Here is a 7485-nt window from a genome sequence, read left to right as displayed (position 1 = left end):
AAAGAAAGTATAAACATATTATATTTATACTATATACTGATGAAGTGCAAGAGATAAAGGACAGATGGTTTTGATAAATGGTTTGGCTCATGCTCCATCAGCAGTCTACAATGCAGTAGAGGAGTGTATCAATGCCAGAGAGACACTAGGGCACTAGACTCACAGCCAGACAGAAAACAACACACCCACCAATCAGATTCGTAGGGGATGAGCTCATCAGCAGCCAACACTGATGACCAGCAGACTGCAGGATTGTTATGGATGGACGGTCAGATCCAGTGAGAATACTGGCTGTGTTAGGAACAGTACTGAAGATATCAGAAGTTAATTATGGGGCATACATTCACATAGAGAAGAGTGGGCCAAGATGTGTCAGTGGGTCAGCTGTGCCACTCATTAATTTAAGAAACTGTGCACATTTTTAAACAAGTGAACATATATTTAGAAAACATTATTTTATTATATCTAGCATGATATGTGAGGAAGCATGCTGTTTTTTTGTATACTACATTATGAGGTTTGGGGTCAGGTTTTTTTTTTTTTTTTATATTTTTGAAAGAAGCCTCTCATGCTCACTCCAGTGCTAAGGTGGCATCAAAGATACAGTAAACAGTAATATTAATCAATATAATTACAATTTAAATAACTGTTATATAAAAAGTTCAATTTTAAAATGTAATTTATTCCTGTGATGGCAAAACTGAATTTTCATCAGCCACACTATAGTATGGGGACCAATTTTTACTATTAACTAATTATTAACTACAACTTTTGCCTCAATAAACTATAATAGTTTTTGAGGTAGTTGTGAATTTATTAGCAATTTATATAAACAGCCAACATGCTTGTAATATACATGCTAATAAGAAAGTTCATAGTGAAAACTGGTCCTAAAGTAAAGTGTTACAAAAAATATTATAATATTACGTAATATAAATATTTAAGTATCATTTAAATAATTTAAATATTTATATTAGGGCTGGCAAACGATTAATCACGATTAATCGCATACAAAATAAAAGTCTGAGTTTGCCTAATATATGTGTGTGTGCTGTGTGTAATTATTACGTATATATAAATACAAGCACATTCATGTATATATTTAATAAATATTTACAAGTATATGTATTTATTATAATTTTTATAGAATTTATATTATATATAAATAAATATATTTTGTACATAAATAACATATTTCTCTTAAATATATACATTAATTTGTGTGTATTTATATAAGCATATTAATTACACACAGCACACACACATATATTAGGCAAACTCAAATTTTTATTTTGTATGCGATTAATCGCGATTAATCGTTTGCCAGCCCTTTATATATTTTACATTTTTAAAGATATTAAAAAAAACTGCTAGGACTGAGCAACGTCATGTTTCCCCTGCAACAGTACGAGTTGGAATGTGGGAATGCAATTATAGACATACTTCTTTCTACCTCATTTTTGTCTTAAGTGCCATATCAAGACAAACCTGTTTTACTCACAAGATTTCTGGACATGTGAACTCGAGTGTAGGCACCAGAACTAAACTTCATTTCTAGTCAATAACAATATTTTAGCCCAGAGGAATTCAATTAGGCCTATCCCAACCTGTACTGCAGCATACCCATCATGCCGTACTCTCAACGTAACCTGTTTCACTGTAGCAAGCAGACTATATAACCAAAGACACTCTTGCAGTTTTCCAGACACTAACACCCTGTGTACTGTTGCTTCAAAAGGACTTTGCTAAAGCTGAAACCATGAAGGCTCTGGTGTGTGCTCTTGTTCTGATGCTTGTGTGCAGCGCTACTGGTGAGTTAACATCTATAACCTCTCAATATCAGATACCACATAGGCCTGCATGAGATTTATGGAATTCAGTAGTTTGAGGAGAGATGTAGAGATGGAAATGTTGCCTGAAATGACTGTGCTAAACAGAACTGTATCAAAAAAGTTAGAAAACATCAACAGTAACCATTGTATGTCTCACCGTAGCTCATGATTTGTTGGTGGTGGTTTGTCTCTCATTCTCTGTGCAGTGCACTCCCTCCACTGCTTCACTTGTGTGGGTGACGACTGCAAAGTGAGAACCGAATGCCCCCCATCTGCCAACTTCTGCAGGACCGAGGCCACCGGTACGTGCTGGGGCATGTCCTCATCCTGCCACTATCATGCAAAACTACAGCCTCTGTAAAATAAGTGAGGCTTGTTAAGATGCCGAGGCAGATTTAAAAATGGCAGGCCACATATTCACTGTTAAAAAATATCAGGTAAACTAGAAATTATTATTAAATAGTCGGAGGTGGGTAGATTACTTACACATTGCAATCCGTTACTGATTCCAAATTACACAACAAAAATTGTAGTTTTAGGTAATATAGATAATATAATCAAACTACTTTTAGATTACTTTTAGATTACATTTGACCTATCTCATTTGTCACATTGATTGAAATGGGATAATCTTGTACCATATTGATATAAATTGAAAATATATTCCATTGATTGTTTTTAACAACATGAAGTGCATTAAACATTATATAGCATCAAGGTTTCCCAAACTGGGGTTTGTGAGTTTAAAGAAAAGATGAAAAAGAGAAATTAGGGTGAATCAATTAATTATGAATAATTTCTTACTATTGTGTGAATAATATGTGATCATGTAATCTTTAAAAAAGTAACTGTAATCTGATTATGAGTATTTTAAAAACGTAATTTAATCTAATTACTCTAAATACTGATTACATAATCCAGATTACTTGTAATATTATTATATATTAAATAGTATTTAATGTGTTCGAGTCACCTTGGCTATATTAGATTATAGTGTATGTCAGTTTTTTACAAAAACTGTCACTGTGGCAATACCCTCAGGTACTAAATAATATGACGGCTTTTGTGAGTGTGTTTATATAAATAGATAAACATGTAAAATGATATACTTACAAAAATGATGAGTTTAAAATGTGTATGTCTTCTTCCAGCACAATCTTTGTCTCGCACATGTGAGGAGTCCTGCACGCCAGGTGAAAACGTCCACTGCTGCAACCATGACTTGTGCGGCTGAACGTCTTGTTATGCATGAAGACTCACTAATATATAGAAATATAGTACGAGCACTTCAAAAACTCAATAAAAATCAATAAATACTTATCAGCATAAATGATTTCCACTTAATGTGCTGCTTATTTTTTACATTTAAAACTATTTAACATGTACTGCTTCAGGTGTGAAACGTTCAGTAACAGTAAAGATTCAGGCTAGAAAGTAAATAAAAAGTTCTGAATTTACAGAATTTGTAATGGCTTTACTGGTGGTAATGGGAATTGTGTTGTAATGGTCCCTGTGGGTTTCTACTAGCAATTTGTCGCCTTTCATTGGTGTCTTGTTAAAACCTCTAAATCCTAATGGGATATGTCCCAAAACACCACTACTGAAAACCAGTTTCAGTGGTTTTAATGGTTAAAAGTTGATGGTTTGTAATGTTTGTACTGGTATTTGTAGTGGAAACCACTAGAATTTCTGTAATGGTTTTCTACTGTTTTTTTTTTTTCAGCAGAGTTGACAGGACACCTAGAATACAAATGACCTTTTTATCGCACCACGTTTCTGAAAGAGTGTTTCCACTGTAAGGCCAGCTGTAATTTATGCCGTTTGATGTGTTTAGTGTCAGGACTAACATGGTGGGGCCGTGATTACGATCCCCTAATAAATATCTGCAGGGGTGACTGTGGTTGCCTCAGCCCCAGTAACTGGGAGAATGTCTGTCTGAGACCAAACATTCAAGGGAGGTGAAAAGTTCAAAGAGGAAAGCCTGTTACTTGTATGACAGGGTTTTCCATAGAAATGTCTATTTTTTGTGTTAGTCAGTCTCTTCTGTTTATTGGCGCGCTTGGTTTCGCTCTCTCTGGTTCGAGGGGCGTCAAACAGCTGATTCATGTCTCCAGTGTAATGAGGCAGGAGCGAACAGCAGAATCCTAATGCTGTTTCCACTGACTGATCATCAGCCAAGACAAAGCCACAACCAGACTCTGAGACTGCACTAATCCGCCAAACTCCGTTTGTGAGCATTTACGCTTGTTTATGTGTGTGTGTGTCGATTGTGAATCGTGCTGTGTGTTAAAGAATCTGAGGAATACAAATTTAAATGATGTGGCAATCATGGCTAGCACAACAACTAGCAAGTCCAGGACACAAGCAAATTTTGCCAAAAAATCCAGCCAGGTGCTCCGCTTAGAAGCTGACAGGACACATTTGCTGTGCTCCTAATGCTGCTGTTCAAATGTTTCACACACAGTTCTTAAACAAAACTTAAACAAAACAGTCCTAAAATACTAAAATTTAAATAGAAGCTTAAATCTACTTAACTTAAACGGTAACACTTTACAATAAGGTGTCATTTGTTAACATTAATGTATTAACTAACATAAACAATGAACATTACAGTTATTACACTATTTATTAATCTTTGTTCAAAATGCAGTTGTTCATTGTCTGTTCACGTTAGTTCAGAGCATTAAATATTGTTAAACACAACTTGCGATTTTAATAATCCTTTAGTAAATGCTGAAATTAGCTAAATTTACTAAAAACTAAACTTAATAAATGCTGTAGAAGTACTGTGTATTCTTACCCAGATAGCACACCTACATCTGCAAGATGTCTGTTAAAGATCTCTTGATCTGGAAAGCATCTGCTGTGTGCTATTAGGGTAGTTCATGTTAACTAATGCAGTTAACCAGCCTAATGTTAACTAATGAACCTTATTGTAAAATGTAAAGCATTATTACGTAACATTACATAAATATTATGTAATATCTGTAGTATTTTAAAATTATATGAAAAAGTATATACAAATACTCTAACATGTTAGTCTTAAGAAAAGTATGAAAAAACAGTATAAAAAGACAAACCTGTAATTCTAATTTCTTTCCCTGAAGCATCAAAGCACTAAAAAATTAGGGCTACGTAAAAACAATAAATAATAATGTTAATTTCTCAATTTTAATCGATTCTCATTTTTACGAAACAATATCGATTATTAAATTAGCCTAGCCTGTTTTCAGTTAATGAACAGAACATAGAGCACTTCCCATCCAATAAATCCAATAAAAAAAGCTTTGTGCTTTGTTACTTTTGATATTAAACAAAGTCTCAGATTTCAAATTCGGTCCTGCAGTATTCAAACAATAAATGTCGTTTTGGCGCTGTTTAATGTGGAGAAACAGATCGTCTCAGTTCAAGAACGTTAACTAATGGTCTCCTCCATTTTACTTTCAGCACGAAATAAACATAAATAAACGAAGATATGTTAAAAGAAACAGCACAACTTACCGAAATCCGTATCTTGTCTCATGTAATCGGTCAATCAGCGTTTCAACAGCGAAAAGACGTTAATATAGCAGCTTGTAAACAATGTGAGGTAACGTCACATTTACCTCAGAAAAAAAAAACAAAAAAAACAAATTCGGTGACCATAAACGCTAGAAAAATGAACTCTATTTCAATGTTTATATTTCAAAAGACGAATTGACGAATAGAAATATTATGATGTAATTGTAACTTTATTATTATAAAAACTTCACTGTGTAATTTAAGCATTTTTTACAAACCAGTTCATTTGAATCTTCAGTATTATAGTAGTATAATGTAGTATCAACTGACTCAACTGATATGAATATACACACAGTGGGTATGGAAAGTATTCAGACCCCCTTAAATTTTTCACCTTTGTTATATTGTAGCCATTTGCTAAAATAATTTAAAGTTCTTTTTTTTTCCTCATTAATGTACACACAGCACCCCATATTGACAGAAAAACACAGAATTGTTGACATTTTTGCAGATTTATTAAAAAAGAAAAACTGAAATATCACATGGTCCTAAGTATTCAGACCCTTTGCTCAGTATTTAGTAGAAGCACCCTTTTGATCTAATACAGCCATGAGTCTTTTTGGGAAAGATGCAACAAGTTTTTCACACCTGGATTTGGGGATCCTCTGCCATTCCTCCTTGCAGATCCTCTCCAGTTCTGTCAGTTTGGATGGTAAACGTTAGTGGACAGCCATTTTTAGGTCTCTCCAGAGATGCTCAATTGGGTTTAAGTCAGGGCTCTGGCTGGGCCATTCAAGAACAGTCACGGAGTTGTTGTGAAGCCACTCCTTCATTATTTTAGCTGTGTGCTTAGGGTCATTGTCTTGTTGGAAGGTAAACCTTCGGCCCAGTCTGAGGTCCTGAGCGAGAAGGTTTTCGTCCAGGATATCCCTGTACTTGGCCGCATTCATCTTTCCCTCGATGGCAACCAGTCGTCCTGTCCCTGCAGCTGAAAAACACCCCCACAGCATGATGCTGCCACCACCATGCTTCACTGTTGGGACTGTATTGGACAGGTGATGAGCAGTGTCTGGTTTTCTCCACACATACTGCTTAGAATTAAGGCCAAAAAGTTCTATCTTGGTCTCATCAGACCAGAGAATCTTATTTCTCACAATCTTGGAGTCCTTCAGGTGTTTTTTAGCGAACTCCATGCGGGCTTTCATGTGTCTTGCACCGAGGAGAGGCTTCCGTCGGGCCACTCTGCCATAAAGCCCCGACTGGTGGAGGGCTGCAGTGATGGCTGACTTTCTACAGCTTTCTCCCATCTCCCGACTGCATCTCTGGAGCTCAGCCACAGTGATCTTTGGGTTCTTCTTTACCTCTCTCACCAAGGCTCTTCTCCCCTGATAGCTCAGTTTGGCCGGACGGCCAGATCTAGGAAGGGTTCTGGTCGTCCCAAACGTCTTCCATTTAAGGATTATGGAGGCCACTGTGCTCTTAGGATCCTTAAGTGCAGCAGAAATTTTTTTTGTAACCTTGGCCAGATCTGTGCCTTGCCACAATTCTGTCTCTGGGCTCTTCAGGCAGTTCCTTTGACCTCATGATTCTCATTTGCTCTGACATGCACTGTGAGCTGTAAGGTCTTATATAGACAGGTGTGTGGTTTTCCTAATCAAGTCCAATCAGTATAATCAAACACAGCTGGACTCAAATGAAGGTGTAGAACCATCTCAAGGATGATCAGAAGAAATGGACAGCACCTGAGTTAAATATATGAGTGTCACAGCAAAGGGTCTGAATACTTAGGACCATGTGATATTTCAGTTTTTCTTTTTTAATAAATCTGCAAAAATGTCAACAATTCTGTGTTTTTCTGTCAATATGGGGTGCTGTGTGTACATTAATGAGGAAAAAAAAACTGAACTTAAATGATTTTAGCAAATGGCTGCAATATAACAAAGAGTGAAAAGTTTAAGGGGGTCTGAATACTTTCCGTACCCACTGTATATAGCATTAGTTCTAAAATAATTCAAATTAATTCGATTCGGAAATTAACTCGAATTGCAAGCTTGTGAATCTGAATCGAATTGTGAAATTTGTATCAAAACCCAGCCCTACTAAGAATACAAGTTTATCACATGCAGCAAGAAACGCATTCCATCTCAGTTTA

The 7485-nt window shown here is 35.9% G+C and overlaps 1 long non-coding RNA gene across 1 annotated transcript; it reads right to left on the bottom strand.

The window, feature by feature from the left end:
* Positions 1-2097: 2097 nt before the first annotated feature.
* Positions 2098-5438, bottom strand: LOC127156964 (uncharacterized). The gene is made up of 3 exons (XR_007825807.1): positions 5334-5438; positions 2946-3091; positions 2098-2187 (listed from the first exon to the last, which is right to left on the bottom strand). It is a non-coding gene; the product is annotated as an uncharacterized LOC127156964 (long non-coding RNA).
* Between the last annotated feature and the right edge of the window lie 2047 nt (positions 5439-7485).

This window comes from Labeo rohita, chromosome 3 (assembly GCF_022985175.1).
Source record: "Labeo rohita strain BAU-BD-2019 chromosome 3, IGBB_LRoh.1.0, whole genome shotgun sequence".
In the NCBI taxonomy this organism is placed as follows: domain Eukaryota; kingdom Metazoa; phylum Chordata; class Actinopteri; order Cypriniformes; family Cyprinidae; genus Labeo; species Labeo rohita.
This window is presented reverse-complemented; position numbering and strand designations above follow the sequence as displayed.